Raw genomic sequence first — 16,935 nt, 5'->3', positions numbered from 1 at the left:
AAGGGTGGTTGAGCACTGGACCAGGTTGCCCGGAGAGGCTGTGGAGTCTCCATGCCTGGAGATGTCTGAAGTCCAGGTAGGCACAGTCCTGGGCCACCAGCTCTAGGGTGCCCTGCCTGAGCGGGCGGGGTGGACCACACGTTCTGCAGAGGTCCCTGGCGACCTCAGTTACTCTATGGAAGATTATTGTGGTTATAATAGACAAGTGGTTTCTCGTTTAATGAAAGAAGTTGAGACCTAAAAAAAACCCCTGTAGCTGTTGGGCATTTTAGCATAAGTTGATTCCAAAGGAAGTACATACGTAGACTCGTTCATTTGATTCTGACCTTACCATAAGCATGGTAAACTTTTTAATTCATATTTCCATAGTTACAGTAATAAAATAAAAAAGCACAAATAAATGATACTGTATGGTTGTACCGTTGGATAATGTGGGGGTTTTTTTGAAACCGTAACTGGCATTTTTAGGGATATTGTCTTAAAGTTATTTTTAATTTAGCTTTTCAAAGTTTAGGGAGGTGGTTTAACTTTCCATAACCTGTCAGTCCTTATAATACAATATATCTCAATGCTGCTGCTGTTATTTTGGTACAAGAGCACTGAATTTCCCAAGCCTGGTGCATTTAGTCTTTAATACACTACTGCAAGTAATTGTAGCATGCCTCAAGTAGCTAAATGCCTTCCCATTTAATGGCTCTGGTGCTTGTCTATTTGTTTTTAACAGCAGCTAATAAATTCGGTATTGTATTAAATGTGCAATTTGAGTTTGTACTTTCTTAATAAAGAAATACAATTTTGAAATCTAAGTCTAGTTGCAACTAATGTGGCTTATGTACTGCTTTGTGGTGTTTCTCTTCAGATCCTTATTGACGATGGTGGTCATTGGAGGCGTAAAGATTGAAGAATATATCATTTACAGACAAGATCTTTGAAATTTGTTCCCTTTGGCCAGCAAAGGTAAGTGAAATATTCTGTTATGCATTTGCGTAGAAGTAATAAGTTAGATAGTTTTTTGTCCTCAGAATAACCAAAACTGAACAGCAGCTGGAGTTCAGGAGCCTGGCTTCACTTTTAAAAGTTTTAACTTTTTTTAGCAAGTTTATTTATCCTACTAATGAGAAGAATAAGGTCTATGGAAGGAGCTCGGTTTCTTTTCCTCCTTTTAGTTACAAGAATCTGAGTCCTTAGCTTGTTTCTTCTGTATTTGATGTTATTCCTTATTCTTTCTTTCTCATGAGTTTTTCATACCACAAGGTCATTTGCAATATCTGTGTGTGATACTGAGGATAACCAGGAATACCTTACGTATCAGAATCTGAAAAGTAGTTGGGTATGGTTTTACTACTCAAAAAACCCAAAAGTTATGTCGAAAAGAAATAGCAGCAACACGCAAAGTGAAACAGCAGTGAACCTCTTGAAGTTTTCTATGAGAGTTTAGAAATGTGACTTCTTTTTAATTAGATATTAGAGACATGAATCTGCTGTGCGCCCTGCTTGTGCTGTTTACTTTGTGTGGACTTTTGATCAAAAGAAACGTTAGGTATTCAGGAGAGTTTTGTTTGTGCATAATTTTTTTCTGTTTTAAAACTAACTACATAAAGCACTCTAGGTAGTATGGAAAGAATTTTTTCTGCTCTGGAAAGGGAGCTAATTTTCCCACTCATTATCTGCTGTTAATTTAATGTGTGGCAATACCTGAAATTTAGTGACGATTATATGGCAGTAGATTTTTGGTTAGCTGTACAGCTCATCTATGAGCAAATCAATTAAGACGTAATTTCAGAATATAATTGAACTCCTAATGGGGCACTTTAATTCACTAGGAATTTACATATTTGCCTTTCTTTGTTTTAGTAGACAGGTCCAAAATGAGGGTACAGCTTCATTTTTGAACTTTTGAATACAGCAACTTCATCCGAGACTTTTCAAAATGAAGCATGTAAAATGCTGTTGAATAAGAGGATGGATAAGTTCATGAATAAGCTACTTAGTTCTCAGATCTGAACTTTGAATAGCTCTCATTAGCTGTTTTTTGAAGAAAAAAAAAACTTACTGTGTTGTTAGGATGCTTTGGCCCTATTGATATTCTTTTCACCTGCAGTGCAACACTGTGTGATGCGACACAGTGAAAACCAATCTACTTAGTACAAAGTTTGTTCAGTGGTCAGAACTACCTTTCTTCCTTTAGGCACGTCTGGGCAGCCGTGATTTTCTGGGAAAGGGCTTTTTCTGCAGACCTTTATATTTTTCAAGCAGTACAAATAGAAGATTATGGGAACTGCCTAGTTAGCCCAGAGCCGGCCTGAAGGAGCGTCTGGGCTGGGACATGCAGGGTCGGAGTTCTGTCTCTCACTTCTGCGTTACAAAAATGAAGTACCTCATTTCTGTCGTGTTTGTAATGTTTTTTCTGTTTCACTGCCCATTTGGTATCTTTTTACATAAGTCAGAGCCTCCTGTGAAACTCTTTCTACTTTTCTGAGGTTTTTTCCATCTCAAGTTTAACAAGGGCACGAAAACATTATGTTACTCAAGTGTATCGCCATAAGCAGTGGCCGCTGGCCGGCATCTCTGAGCTGGTGCAGCCCTGGTTCCATCGGGGTCTTGCATCGTTCTAGGTTTTCTCAGCTCCCAGATGATGCTGTAAGAGAGCAGCAGATGGGAAAGAGTTAAAAAGCGCAGCACATATAGCTGAATTACATGACCTAAAATAAGGAAACAAGTGGTAGCTGTTTGTTAGAGGAAAGCTCAAAATAAGAAAGAAATTAAGGCAGTTGTCTTTTCTTTTTACTTTTCCTTCTTCTTTTTACCCCTGGAATGGAAGACCTTTTTCATTTAAAAGACAAACACTGCTGAGCTGAGAGGGACTATTTATACCCCTGCCATATCGAGGTTAAATTTTTGGGTTTGTTTTGTTGTGACTGTTTCCTTCAAGCATTAACCTTTAGGTATGTTTTTATTTGTTCTAAAACGGGGACCTGCAACATTTGGTAAAGGAAAACCAAATGTTTTGCGTGAATAATTATCAAGGTTTGCCTTTGGGTTAAGAAGAAACATTTTTTTGTTTGGGGAGAAAACTGGGACAGGAAAAGTATTTATTTCTATAAAGTTAATGTTTTACTGGTTATTTCCGTAAAGTTTTAATATGTGCATGTGGATAAACCTCAGAATGCTTCTGTGAAATCCAAAAAAAACCATGTAGGTCTTGTTCTTGGCATCTTGGTTTTTATTTTGCACTCTATTGACTACCAGTACTAAAATGTTCACAGCTGTATAGGTATGTGCAGACACTGTTTCTATTCCATTCGATCTATTTTTAAATGCAAGGGCTTTTTGTATTTAATACGCATTACTGTGCTTGCAGTCTAATACTCCCAAACCTTAGTGACCTTGGTTCACCCATTTGCACCTTGTACATTATCATGCAGCCGTTAATTACAGGATAACATGCTATTTTTCTCCATAGAAGGAAATCCTTGCACTAAATAGATGGCATTTAATCAGCATGCAGCTATCTAGTATTTTTAGTTGTTCAGTGTGTGGTTCCAGATCTTCTGTACTATATAATTTTCAAACCCTGTTCTGCAGATAGAATTAAGAATTTGCCTATATGGTTTACCGTACCTTTTAGCAACAGGTTTTCTCTCAGACTTCCTGGCAAAACCCGGTCTCTGAAGCCCAGGTTATTTTGCAGAAATGTTTTCAGTTCTACGAGCTTCCCTTGCCAGCTCTTAAGGTGGGCTGCTGGGCTTTGTATACTTCTTGCAGTAGTTGCAGAACAGGGGTACTCCGTGAAGATTCTTTAGAGACAGAAAAGCGAGAGCAGTGATACTCCGTAAAAAGCATAGGAATTGCAAGGGTTGTTGATGTAGGCGTCGGTTTTTGAAGCCATGATTTCATTCTTCTTGGTTCTCAGTTTCACATCTAGCCATTCTTTCTTATATCCTAGTTCCTTGTATGTCTCATGTCCTGCATCTCTTTTTTCATTCTCCCTGACCAAGTAATTTCTAATGTTAGCCAGTTCCTATTTCAATTTCATTATCTATTCTCACATAGTACCAGTCTTCCCTCATTTCACTTACTTTCCAGACCTACAGTTCTATTCTGGCTCCAGATTTGCACCCCTTTCTCTCAGGGTGAGTCTGCACAGATGGGTATTGAAGGTTACACATCTTTCTACCCATGCTCTGAGTCAGCTGATGCAAGTCAACTTCAGTACAACAGCCTTGTAGCTACTTCGGCGTGACTGAGAAGTGCTACGGGGGAGCCAAGTCTGCCTCGGTGCTGTGCGAGGAAGGTTACGCACAACCGTAATGCAAAGATCAGCCGTCTGCCAAATGGTGTCCTTGCTATAGTGCGTACGTGCATTGAAATGTTGTGTTTCCAGAACTGTATGTTTCAAAAAGCTTTAAATTCTGTTTAGAAAACACATTGGTATTCATGGGAATTTTTAATATGCATATAGTGGTCTTAGCATGAACGCTGTAGATTTTCCTTATCCAAAAACTGAGATGGCACTTATTGATTTGTATTATTTATTTCAGCTTGTGAAAGAAACCAGAATGATACAAGTCTTCATAATATCTTTTGGTCTTGTTAATCGCTTGGAAGGGTGCAAAAACATATCAGAGAAATGGAGCTTTAATAAAATAGAAAGCTGGTTATGCAGACTTCAGGAGGAAAAGTGAGGCTTACATCTGTTTCTTGTGTTTTATCCTTTGAAACAGTACATGGAAAATTCTCGTAGCTAGATAGAATTTTAGACTGTGCGATAAAATGATAGATGTGTTTAGTCCCCTGTGCCATCTCCAGCTGCAAGCCATGTAGTCTTAGAGAACTTTCTGAACTGCGTAGTTCTGGGACTCATGATACATCTCTGCGCAGAACTGGGCCGCTCACTATCCGAACTTCAGAATTTATAAGGTTGTTTAATTATACTGAAGTATATAACATATGACTTGGCGCTGCACACGCAGTGCGTCTCTAAATAGTTTGTCTTAGAACGGTGTCATTACTAATGTTGTGATTGTAGTTATTCTAGACAGAGAAGGAGCAGTGTCGTGTTGCATCATTTTTCTCCCTAAAGCAGTCTGCAGTCCGGATTGATGGACAAATTTTCCTGGGTTGTCATTAAAACCAAGGAGCCCAATTGTCTTTTCTGAAACCCTAATGTTTTTCTGAGAACGGTCAATTTTCTGTCTCTCTCTCATCTTTTAATATGAAAGGGTTGGGTTTTTGTGAAATCCCAAGTTACTTTCTCTAATGTAAGACATAAACTGATTCTACTTTCTTAAATTTAATAAAGGGAAACCTACTTAATTTGAAAGTTACTTCTACAAATATCATTTAGAGGATTTTTTTTGGGGGGGGAAGATATTCCTATAATGTTGCCCTACAATATCACTAATTTTAGCTACATTTTAGAGCCAAATTATAGAGTATGTGTTAAATATAATAGATTTGATAGGTCATTCTCTGCCTTAGCAGAAAATTTTGTACCTCTTCTGCCAAGTTTTTCACATTTCACCAGAGCAAGAAGTTTGTTTTCAATGGTCTCCATTTCTTTTCCAGCTGTTCCTTCAGCAACAATTTTCAAATAAAATATGGGCTGACATTTTGAACTTTTTCTAGAAGCAGACACTGTAAATAAATATTGCAAACTACAAGGGCTTTCCATTTTGAAAAATCGGGACAGAGGGCACCCTGAACAAAAGTAAATACTGCCAGCACATTTTTGCTGTTACTGAATTAATCAAGATGAGTGGTTTAATTTTTATTTCAAACTTAAATATTTAAATAATGCAAAAAATATTGGATACTGCAGTGCATCTCTCTTTAAAATTAATGACATCATAGCAAAACCATGAAAATTTGGCTTTTCAATATCTAATTTTTCTTAGCAAAGCTAGGCATACACACACAGAGCTTCTGAATTAGTCGTTTAAGGCTTCATACAGCCACGGTAACCTGGATGTCTCCAGAAAGTTTTGGGGTTTTTTATTATTTCAGTTCGTGATGTTAGAAAGTTTTACAAATATCCATCCTTCTGCCTTCATGTAATACATCGAGCAATTTCTATGAAGAAAAAGCCACACAATCTTTGGTTTTCCTTAAAGAGCTATGGGTTTAAAATAACAGATAATAGAGCTACTGTCATTATTTGTTAATGACACAAAATATTTAAAGGAAGAATGTGGTCAGAATGAATTATCTACAATAAACTGAACTATTCTTTTCTGTTGTAACACCAAACCAAATTCAGATCTTTGATTTTTGTTTTATAATTCCTTCTGAAAAAACAGTGCTCAAAAAAGAAGCTCAAGGTTAGCAAATTTAAAATTTAGCTGTTAATGCAGGCCTAGGAAACCATTGTTTTGCTTTACGTGAAGATGGCCTGAGAGGTTGTGAAGGTGGGTTTTTTTTCCATTTTGCTATTCAATTTTGTTTTATTTTCCCCTTACTATAAATTCACATCCTCAGAGGCCCACTGTCATGGTAAAAATCTATCGAAATGGTTAAGGAAAGTGAAAATAAAAAAAAAAAAAAAAAAAGGAGATGTCTGTGCTGTGGTTCATCAGCCAGTGGTTGCTTTGGATAACTGGTGCCGGTGATTCTGACCAGGGGATGCTTGTCCCAGATACAAGTGTCCCCACAGCAAAGGCCTGGCCAAGTCGGCTTTTCTCCTTGTTTCTGTCCTTGTTATACTGTGCGGGGAGAGGGCGCAGGAGCTTTCCTTGACTCTGTGTTCAGCTGTTTGCAGTCGTTTCCAGTTAAGCAAGAATTTACATCTGTAAAGGCAGAGGTGGGAAGGGCTGAACTCGAGGCACTCCCATAGCTTTGCGTACAGCCCTGGTTTGAAGTTGGCACATTCAGCTTGGATCGCCAGTGTTTATCCGCATCTGATCTGGCCTGTACCACCAGGAGCTGCAATACTACAAGTGTAGCCGCAACACCTTTTCTACAACGAGAAATAAGAGCTTTGAAATTAAACTAATTCTTGCATTTATTGATCTATCTTTAAACAAGCCATCGTCATTCTTCAGATTCTTGACTGGCCTCTATCAGCATATCTCTGCTAAAGGGAGATCGCCACCCCAGTTAGTTTCTGCTGATTCAGCTCAGTGAATCTCAAACATCTTTGTCTCTTCTTAGAAGGATCCCAGTTCAGTGAAATGCTTTTAAATTAAAACCAGTGGTGCTTTTAAATTCAAGCTCACACAAAGTTTCTCAAGAAAAGAGCCACTCTTCCTCTGAAAACCTGTGGTGATACTCCAGAGCTGTCATTCAGAACGGAATGTTTATTTTGCTTTTTTACTGCATTCCTGAAAAATATTAAGGAGAGGTAAGATTTTCACCAAGATGGCTCAGTAGCTGCCACAGTTGGCTTTAACTTAATCTCCCAAAGTGAGATTATATCACTTCAAAGGATTCATTAACTTTCTTTTGCTTTTTATCCTCAGTGTATGAAAGTTTACAGGTACCACTGTGAGAGTGGGGGCAAAAATACTTGAGCTTAGGAAAAGGGCAGGTGAGCTAAATTCTCCATTTGAAAAGTATCATGAAAAGTTCAAATACCTCATTTTTTTTTGGTCGCTTCCATCCATCTGTTGTGTCCTTAATACGGGAACTAAAACTCTTCAAGAGACAGATCCCAGCAGGAATTTTCCAAAGTAACTGTGATGTCTTTGAGATGTATGTTGATTAGATGTTAGAAAACATGGTATTATGTTTATACTATTGATACATAAATGCAAATGTTCATTGTTGAATCTTGTGTATAATTTGACAATAGTTTATGAGATGGTAGCTACGTGACAGAATTCTCACTTAACCGCTTTTCTGATGACGGGAACACAAAATGGAGAAGGAAACCTGGCCACGGGTGCACCATCGATAAAAGCAGAACAAAAGCTGTATGATTTTTATTATGTGTGTTACAACGTGTATAATTTAACCTCACCTAAATAATTCTAACAGAGCATTTTTGCTTACAGTACTAATTCTTGTTTGGAAGTTTTATACATTTTCTAGTGTAGCCATTTATATTGGTTCATGTGTACATATATATTTTTTTTCTCTTTGAATTTTCTTTCTATCTCAAGCATAGTTTAAGTATTTGAGTGACGGCAAGTGACATTTTCATAGGATAGATTCTGTAGGCAAATGAACAGTTGACAGTAGGCATAATGACAGCCTGGAATAGTCTGACATGTAGGTGTTCTGACTGGGAGATACTCTGTGTTGAATGAAGTTCTCATGTAGTAGCTTTCAGTTTGTATTGTATTCTCATAGTATAGAATTAAATATATCCCCATGACACACATGCTTCTGATGGTTTTTTTTTACACAATTTCATCTCTTGAAGAAGAAACAGTATTGCAGAGTCTGAAAGGAAATTCAGCAGATAAGATACTGGCATTAGTCAAAGTCCTTGGCTTTTGCATTCTGTAGATGTGGAGGAGTGCGATGTCTTCCAGAGTGGATAAATAACACTGCATGTTCCCAAACAACATCTCTGTAAGTAGTTAAGAACAACACAGAATAAAGGTCTTGATTTTTTTAGAAAGAGGAAGGGAGCACTTGGTCATTAGTTGCATGCCAACTTTTGGCCTTCCTAAGGGCTTACAAACCCCAAATATATTCAGGCAATCTTGGTAAAGTTTTCAAGTATCTTGTGTGTGGTATGAATTTTCACAGCTGAAGAAAGTAAGAAAACCTTACCAGAGTAAAGTTTAATGACAGTATTTCTGTTGACTTGCAGAAGATTAGATAACTGCCGCTAGCTGAAAAACACGATGAATTCAACATTAGCTTGGATGATATAGTATATTATTTTGTCTGTCCAGAAGATCAATCAGTAGATCATTTTATTCCCATATCGTTCTAACACCTTTGAGAGTGTAAAAATCTTAGTAACTGTCTTTAACTGTTATATCAACAGAAATCTATGCACATGCCTTGATGAAGTTAATACTTATTAAAATTGGTTGTGATCTTTGGAAAACAATTAATTGGAACAGGTGCCGGTAGACAAAACTGTTGTTCCTGCAAAGGGGCATTTTTAAAATACAGAGCAAATTGCTTCATATTATGAAACTGCGCAACGTATATCTTCCCGCGCAGCAAGTTAGCAAATCCCTGATTTAGATTATGTTACTTTAAAAATGCCATATTACCAATATTCGGCTGATTTTGCCATCTGGCATAAATAATATTAAGACTGTGGATAGCCCTGATACCTTCATGCCTGAAATCCTGTAAAAACAGTTGATTTACAGTGTCAAAAGAATGAGAAGAGTGAAAACCGAGCCAGGCACCTTCCTCAGCATGAAGGTGTGAAATTTGGTGGTTACTACCAAACATGCTTCCATAATTCAGTTGGCTTTGTCTGTTTGGTTCATACTTAAAAGACTTCTTTCTAATATCTTTTCAGTGAAAATTATTATGAAGTAGTAGTACCCGCATAAAAATTATGATTTTTGTTATTCTTTTTTTTTTTTTTGCTTAAATTGGATTTGGTTGATCTAAAATCTGAAATACATTTCAAATCTTTAAAAAAAGGTGTGCTATTTCAAATGACAAAGCAAAATCACCTTCTGCCTAGCTGTTTAAGATGGTGGGAGTACCATCCTAAACACACTTATTAGTCCCTCTTCTCAAAGAAGAGCCTTGTGTTCACAATGCGAGCAGAAAACTGACGTTTCATTTTGGCGCCACAAACGATCTTGTAAATGGTGGCTTTTTTGCCCTGCGAGGACATAGGAAAGATCTTTCTAGTTTCTTGTTAGCAAAACGGGTTACAGCTTTAGGATGATGTACTGGTACATTTTACCAAAAAGCTTGTCATTCCCAGTTTAACTGAAGAGAAAGAAGTTAAATGTCCGCTGTAACAACTGTGTGGGACTCTGTCGTTCACTGTAAGGTACGGTGTTTTGAAATCCTCTCTCATGTGAGAGGCCAAGTCACTGGTTTGTCACAGATGTTTCCAAATGAGGTTTGATGCCCTCAGACTAGATTATCACAATTGTCCTATCTAAACATATAAAATTACGCATTCTTTATGAATAGTTTTGATTTGGGCTACAGGGATGCAAAGTTAAAATTCCATCTGAGACAGTAAAAGATGGTTTATAATTACAAATGAACTAGCCTGGCTGCAGCTGCAGGGAGGGGGTAGGGAACAAGCTGATGAGACTGAAACAGCCAGGTCCTGAGATCTAGACCACACACCGCATCAGATGGGGCTCATTTGGGAAGCGGGGTGAAGAGAGACAAGCTGCGTTTCCCAGAGCGGCCACCTCTTTCCCCAGTGAAGCAGCCTCTGCAGACACGTGCCTAATGCACAAAGTTATATTTAAGTCCTTTTGCAGAAGAGTAAAGTGCGCTGATCAGTGATAAAATGCTTTCAGATTAGAATTGCTTGTTGTAAAAGCATATATTTGAGTGAAGATGGGAGTGGGGCCTCCAACTGGACAGAGATTCGTCGGTTGTGTCTTCCATCTTTGTATCTACTCTGCTTATTTTACTGTCCTGCCCAAGACAGGCTTTTGGGTTTTTTTTTTCCCTGGGCACGTAAGGGAGAGCAAGGGAATTGCAAAGCCCAAAGGCCAGAATAGACCACAGCGACTGTTTTCTTGCTTCCTTCAGCACGTGCAGACTATCACTTTTTTGCAGAACCTGGATTAAAGTTTGCCTGTTCGAAAGGTCCGTGATCTTGTTTTGAATCCTGGAAGTGATGGTGAGCTCATCATTTCACCTAGAAAACGTTTCCATATTTAGTTACCTGTAATAGCAAGAAGTAGCTTTTTATATAAAATTAATGCTGCTCTACCTTTCATCTGGAAGGACTTAAGTATTTTCTCTTTGTTTATTTGTACTAAATCTTTCACAGTTGTATTGTTGCTTGCTGCTATTACAGTGTGGTACGCTTTCTTCATCTCCCTCAGCTGTATGTGCGCTTTAGCATTTCCTTGCGCTCTTTGCAAAAAGAATAAAATTATGCCAGTTGGGAAAAGTTTCTGAAAGCCATTTATGTGAAAACGATCCGCCCAAGAGTGCGCTGAGAGACACAGCCCAGCATACTTCTGCTATGGCGCTCTCGCAGAAATTGATACATCGCGTACCAAGGTTGCGGCTCTCCTGACGTGCCGTACTGCTTTATCCCCAAGCTGCTGACAGAAACAGTGTGGTAGATGTTGAATAGAATTCAGAGATTTTCTTGGAGGGTAAAACATTTATTAAGGCTAGTGCTGCCCCAAATATGTAGTTAAACGCAAAATTCTGTGATAGGGTAAAATTGTGTTGCTGTATATTTAGAGCCTCTGCTTCAGGTACAGACTTGGGCAGAATCCCTCGGTGCTCTGTGACCGGCACAGTCTGTCCTGTCCCATTATTGAGCTCTTCTGGAGGAGCAGCTAAAGCTGTAAGTGACTTTTGGGTTCAGTTCAGGGGGATTACATTTTTGACAGGAAGGAAAGAAGGGTCTGACTGTCTCCTTCATGATCAATTCCTAAATCCAGAACTAAGTATATAAGAAGCTAAAACCAGTCTGGGAACTGGACTCGGTGGCAAGTGGACTGAAGGGAAGGGAGGCAAAGAGAGGTTGCGGCTTCTTCCTTATGTGTTGGAATCGCAGGGCTGTGTTCCTTAGAGTAAGTTTTAGCTTAGATTCAATTTCATATAATATTTACGATAATGGGATGTATTCACTTAAAGGGAGGAAATAAAACTATACAAAGTAGCTACTGGACCGAAACAAAAGTCAATTTGTTTCGGTAGAAATAGAAATTTATAAAACATGAGTCTAGGATTGAATGTATGTTTTAGCGTTGAAATAAGCGTGGTCATTTAGTGATGATTAAAAGGTGATTTTAAAGCAGACGGATTTGAGGATACTGTCAGTGTTCATACGCAATTATTGAAGTCTGAGTTAGGTCCTGGCTCCGCGGAAATTGATGGCAGAACTGGAAAAGCATTTTGGTTCTGTTCACAAAGTACAGTGCTGTATTGATTGAAGTGTGTTCCGTCGCTACATTTTGGATAGGATCTCATTTGAGATCCCTGGCCCTTCTTCTGGATCTGACACATTTCGGTGTTTTTGCAGCCTGTTTTGTCATATGAGCTCTAGGCTACAGATTCTGTATCCGTTAAATTTTTATCTGTCCTTGAACTCACCTAGTATTTTGTCCCATCTAAAAGCTGTTCGTTGGCAGCATTAAGGAACACTGTCTGAATGCTCTGTCATTCATTTTCGTGATTCTTTTGCTCTAATAAAAGGTAAAAAATATTTTGGCGGAGTATTGATGATGTTGCTGATGGGGTTCTCCTGTGAAGGTTTTCCACAGGAAATAAGCATGGATTATTTTTTTAGTAGATTTTTCCATAACTTCTGCAACTTGGCGATTTTAGTTCAATAAATTACTAGATTCAGGGTTTGGCTGACAAATGTAAATGGTGGGGCAACCTCTCGCACATCTGGATCAGTCCAAATCTATGCTGTATGCATTTGTCACGTACTCCTTGAAGGTCTCTGTTCCATGACTGCTGAAGCTGTCCAGAAACTGGTGTCTGACCATGCAGTTGCCCACATGAGGACTTTAAGGACTGCACAGGCAGCCCTTTGCCCCGGGTATTTAAAGCACGCGTTTTCAGGTGGGTTGTGCTTACCTGTCTTCATGGGCTGTTGGCCCCATGGAGGCAGCGTGGTCTGAGCTTATTCTTGTCTGCTGCAGTTCAAGCCTTGACAGTAAAACAAACTACAGATGTAGCTCTGAAAGCCCAAAGCAGAGAACACCGAGTTAATACTTTGAAGGCTTGGAAGCAAAAGAGTACAATAAAAACACAAACCTAATCTGTGCTTCAAAAGAAAATATGCTAAAATGGCTAAAAATGTCCTCCACCTTCAGGGCAGCCTTTGAACATTAGAAGAATGTGAATTTTATCTAATTTTCACTCGCCTCACCCCCAAAAACGTGATCTTTGTCTAGTTTCAAATGCAAATGTTGCTGATCTCTGGAGCCTGTATGCTTTTTACCTTTGACATTTCATAACTACTTAATAAAGAATGGTAGGCCTAGCCATCTACCTAATTAGGTTGATTTAATTTTTTAACACTTAGCTTTCAATAGATTTCACACATGATGTCTTTGGATGTATTTTGACAGGAGTACAAGATTTAAGGCCTTTGCCCAGTCCTTTTCAGGAACCAAACTGTCTCTTCATCTGTTGTTGTTTCAGCGGTTCATGCGTACAAGCCCAAAAACGGCTTTAGAGATTTGGGATGCAGGAGGAGAGCTTTCCTGCATGTCTGTTAATTTACTCTGATCCGTATTGGTGCCAAAAAAAAAAAAAGAAAAAATCCTGATGACTCACCAGGAGAAGGTTTCCATTCTGTGTGAAGTACTGTTTGGATGGTTCACTTGCGTGGTGGTGAGTACAGCGTTTGATAGCAGGACATCAACAGCTAGTGCTTTTGTGATGGACACTTGCATAGCGTGGGCAGTGGTTCTCAGTGCTTCAAGTCCCAGATCATGCCGAGGCTTTTGCCAGCAACTGCACGTTTCCATCGTGCAATGTATCAGTGTGTATCCAGGAGGAGACAGAACAGAGTAAATCAGTTTGGGAAAACTTGTACTCATTGGGTGTTTAAAAAACATACCTGGTTTTGCAGCATTCTGAAGAATGCTTCCAGAAAGAAGCTTGATAACTGATAACGTCACCCCATTAAAGGTAGGATACCTCAACAGTTTGGTATCCGTAGGTCGTGCACGTCATGCCTGGGCTGCAGGACTCTCAGACCTGCCCGGCAGTAACAGCACACGGTGAGTTTTACATAATATATATGACGCTAAAGCAAGGTAATTTCTGATGACTAAGTTAGGTGTAATAGACATTCAGCTTGTTTTGCACAGTTTGAAGAATTGTTTCCTATGCTAAGGGAGGTGGGGCTGGCAGCAGGGAGAGCAGGAGGAGGTGGAGTGAGCCCTTACTAAGGAGCAGAGAGAAATCTGGTGCATTATATAGGCACAAAATATTTTACCTTAGCATCATATGCTGTCAGTTCTTATTGCTGTCATAATTTCATGCTGCTTTTTCATCTTGTAAACTATTTATGCTTAATGTGTTTTTGTTGAAATGAAATTAATATTCCAGAAAGCTATCTGGTAACTGTTAGCTTGCACCTGAACAGCAGTATCACGTTTTGTGCAAAAAAAAATTACAGGAGAATGTTTAGCATCACAGTTCAAACCAAAAGATGCCAAAAATAAATCAGATGCCTGTTCCTTTTTGTCCCTTCTGAAAAACAAAGACTACACCTAGAACAATGGTGTTTCCCTGGCACTTTATTGTATCCAAAAATACAATAACAACTTAATAAAACAAAAAAAAAGGAAATTCAGAGAATGTATAAGTTGATAATTAGAAAACAAAAAAGGCCCTGCTAAATAGGATCAAGCATCTGAGGTTGCACAGACATGCGAAGAGCAGATAGTTTGTCCTCAATGCAGTCCCTTGGCTTTCTGTGTGCTGAGGTGTATGAAACTGGGGAAGTGCTGTCCATCCTCAGGGAGAGCAGTGAAGGAGAGATGTCTTTAGGGACCGGAGAGTGGAGTGAGACCTTGTATCCCTGTTTACAGTTCAATCTCAAGGTCAGGATTTGTCTGTAGAGATGATCTTGGGTGCAGCAGGCATCTGTGGTTTACCAGGACAAAAAGCTGGTCCTTCTCATATCCAGAATATGTGCATAGCTTTGTACAGTACTCACAAGTTCTCTCTCGTGGGTTAACGTGCTTTTCTTTCACTGTTTTCCTTGAACAGTAGTTTTAAATCACTGTTCTCTGGCTAGGTTTTTGGTTGGGCAGGGCTGCAGATCATTTGGTCTCAGCCATAAATTCAATCAGCACATTGCAGAATCATAGGATCATTTGGTCTGGGAAAGACCTATAAGATCGAGTCCAACCCTAAAACTACCACTGCCAAGTTCACCACTAAACCATGTCCCTGAGCACCACATCCAAATGTCTTTTAAGTACCTCCAGGGATGGAGACGTAACCACTTCCCTGGGCAGCTCTTGTAGTGCTTCAGCTTCACCCCCAGGGTGCTGGTGGCTGAAAGCAGCTATCAGCTTTCGAGAGAAGGTGAGCGCTACCTTGTAAAGGCTGAGACCTGAGCAGTGGTCTGAGAGCTCTGGGGAGCTTGGGGAGGTGAAAGAGGTTTTGAAATCTTGTGTACTCTCCGGTACAGGAAGCAGATAGATGGCTGTCCAGCCAGCCCCCAGAAAGAAACAGGCTTTGCCATGGAGAAATCCTGGGGTATCCATGCTTATGGTGTATGTGGGACGGAGAGGGGAGGAGCCACGCTGCCTCTAGGAAGTCCTATTACACTTTTTAGTGATCCGAGAGAAAGTCACTTTAGTACATAGTGGGAAGAGAAAATAAGCCTTGCTCTCTAGGGTGCTGGAAATCAAATGGTTAATAGGAGTCTTTATGGCCCTCCTGTAAGCCTTTCTCAATTAAAGAGAACATAGCAATTTTAAATCAGCTGTCCCAGGAAATCAACGCTGGTTTTAAATGTGCACAAACTGAAAAGAGTCAATGCCAGAACTTCTTGTGCTAATGCCAGCTGAAAAGAAAAAAGAAAGGAAAAATCAAACTGATAGGCATCAACGTTGATAATTTGCTTAAGTGCTATGCCTGTAAATCAATTAAAAACTTTTCTGTTGATATAACAATTACTGTATATAAATGTATATATAGTGCCTTTGCAATAATACAGAATACTGAAATCCTGAATTGCTTGCTGAGCTTGCAGCGCTGAGGTTACTAAAATACAACCTGATGCAACGTATTGCCATTTGGCTTAACCTGAGATGATTCCATGAATGTCAAATAACATAATGCTAAGGATAATCAAAATTCATGCAAAACAGGATGTCAGTATGTGTGACCTAAACTCCAGAGTAGCATAATGTGTTAAATTGTCTTGCTGTAGTTCCAAAAAGCTTCATGGATTAAGTTTTCTAAAAGTGCTACTCTATAACAGTGGGAAATTTAAAAGAAGAAAAAAAATTCTCTCTTCAGCTTTTTGGTTTATTTCAGCTCTCAAAACTCCTGTGTCTCAAACTGTCTTTATAGTGCAATGGGCCCTACCTGGGTCTGCAGTCATTTTGGGCAGAGAAAATCCTTGCTCTGAAGGTGTGTTGGATCTCCTTCTCGGTATGACCCTTCACACCTAGTTGCATACGTGGCAGTCTCCAAGTCATCTTCTGTTGCTGATTGCACAAAATTTTGAAAGCAGAGAGTAAAATAAACTTACATTCCTTTTTGTTGGTTTTATGCGTTAGTCGTCTTTACTTGTAAATGGGATTTGGAAAGCATGCTACAAAAACACACTTCTATCAAACATACCAGCAAAATTTATACAGAGATGCTAAATAGTCTGCAGGTCATAAAGTTCAGGACTCTGGGATTCGATGAGTTTAGAAAACCAGTGTGAAAACTGACTGCTTTGGAAGACTTACGCTCTTTAATTCCTGTACATAAATTTAGTGTTTTCATCTTTGCAACCTGTGCTGCAAAGGCCCAGGCTACCATCCAGTGTACGTCTGCAGCAGACTTGAGTTTGTTGGGGGATTTGTATTTTGACTAAGGCAACGAAGAAAATGGATAAAGCAGAATGGATAGTTTACTCTGTGCTGGCAAACTGGCTCTGCTGCAAAATGACTTGGTCACATCAAGTGGGAAGAAGTACTGACATAAAATATTTTGGTACATGGGTATAGCAACAGTTCTTGAGGATAATGAGGCATGTTAGGGTACAGTATTATTTCTGTGCAGGTGAATTAATATTTTCTATATTTAAGGGATCTTTGGAAGAATAAACCAAAGTTCTGTTTAGAGAAAAACCTTGTTTTAAACTGCTTGTTTTAATTTGCTGCC

At 39.1% G+C, this 16,935-nt stretch overlaps 2 protein-coding genes across 9 annotated transcripts in view; one reads left to right on the top strand and one right to left on the bottom strand.

Annotated features, from left to right (window-relative positions):
• Positions 1-16,935, bottom strand: part of ORC4 (origin recognition complex subunit 4) — a 446,994-nt gene that overhangs the window by 73,963 nt on the left and 356,096 nt on the right. The window lies entirely within an intron of this gene.
• MBD5 (methyl-CpG binding domain protein 5) overlaps positions 1-16,935 on the top strand; it is a 147,798-nt gene that overhangs the window by 52,169 nt on the left and 78,694 nt on the right. For all 8 annotated transcript variants that reach the window (XM_075092768.1, XM_075092767.1, XM_075092766.1 and 5 more), the window contains exon 2: positions 860-957. The gene's annotated coding sequence lies outside the window, so the exon portion shown is untranslated. The remainder of the gene's footprint in view (positions 1-859; positions 958-16,935) is intronic.

This window comes from Phalacrocorax aristotelis, chromosome 5 (genome assembly GCF_949628215.1).
Source record: "Phalacrocorax aristotelis chromosome 5, bGulAri2.1, whole genome shotgun sequence".
NCBI lineage: Eukaryota > Metazoa > Chordata > Aves > Suliformes > Phalacrocoracidae > Phalacrocorax > Phalacrocorax aristotelis.
This window is presented reverse-complemented; position numbering and strand designations above follow the sequence as displayed.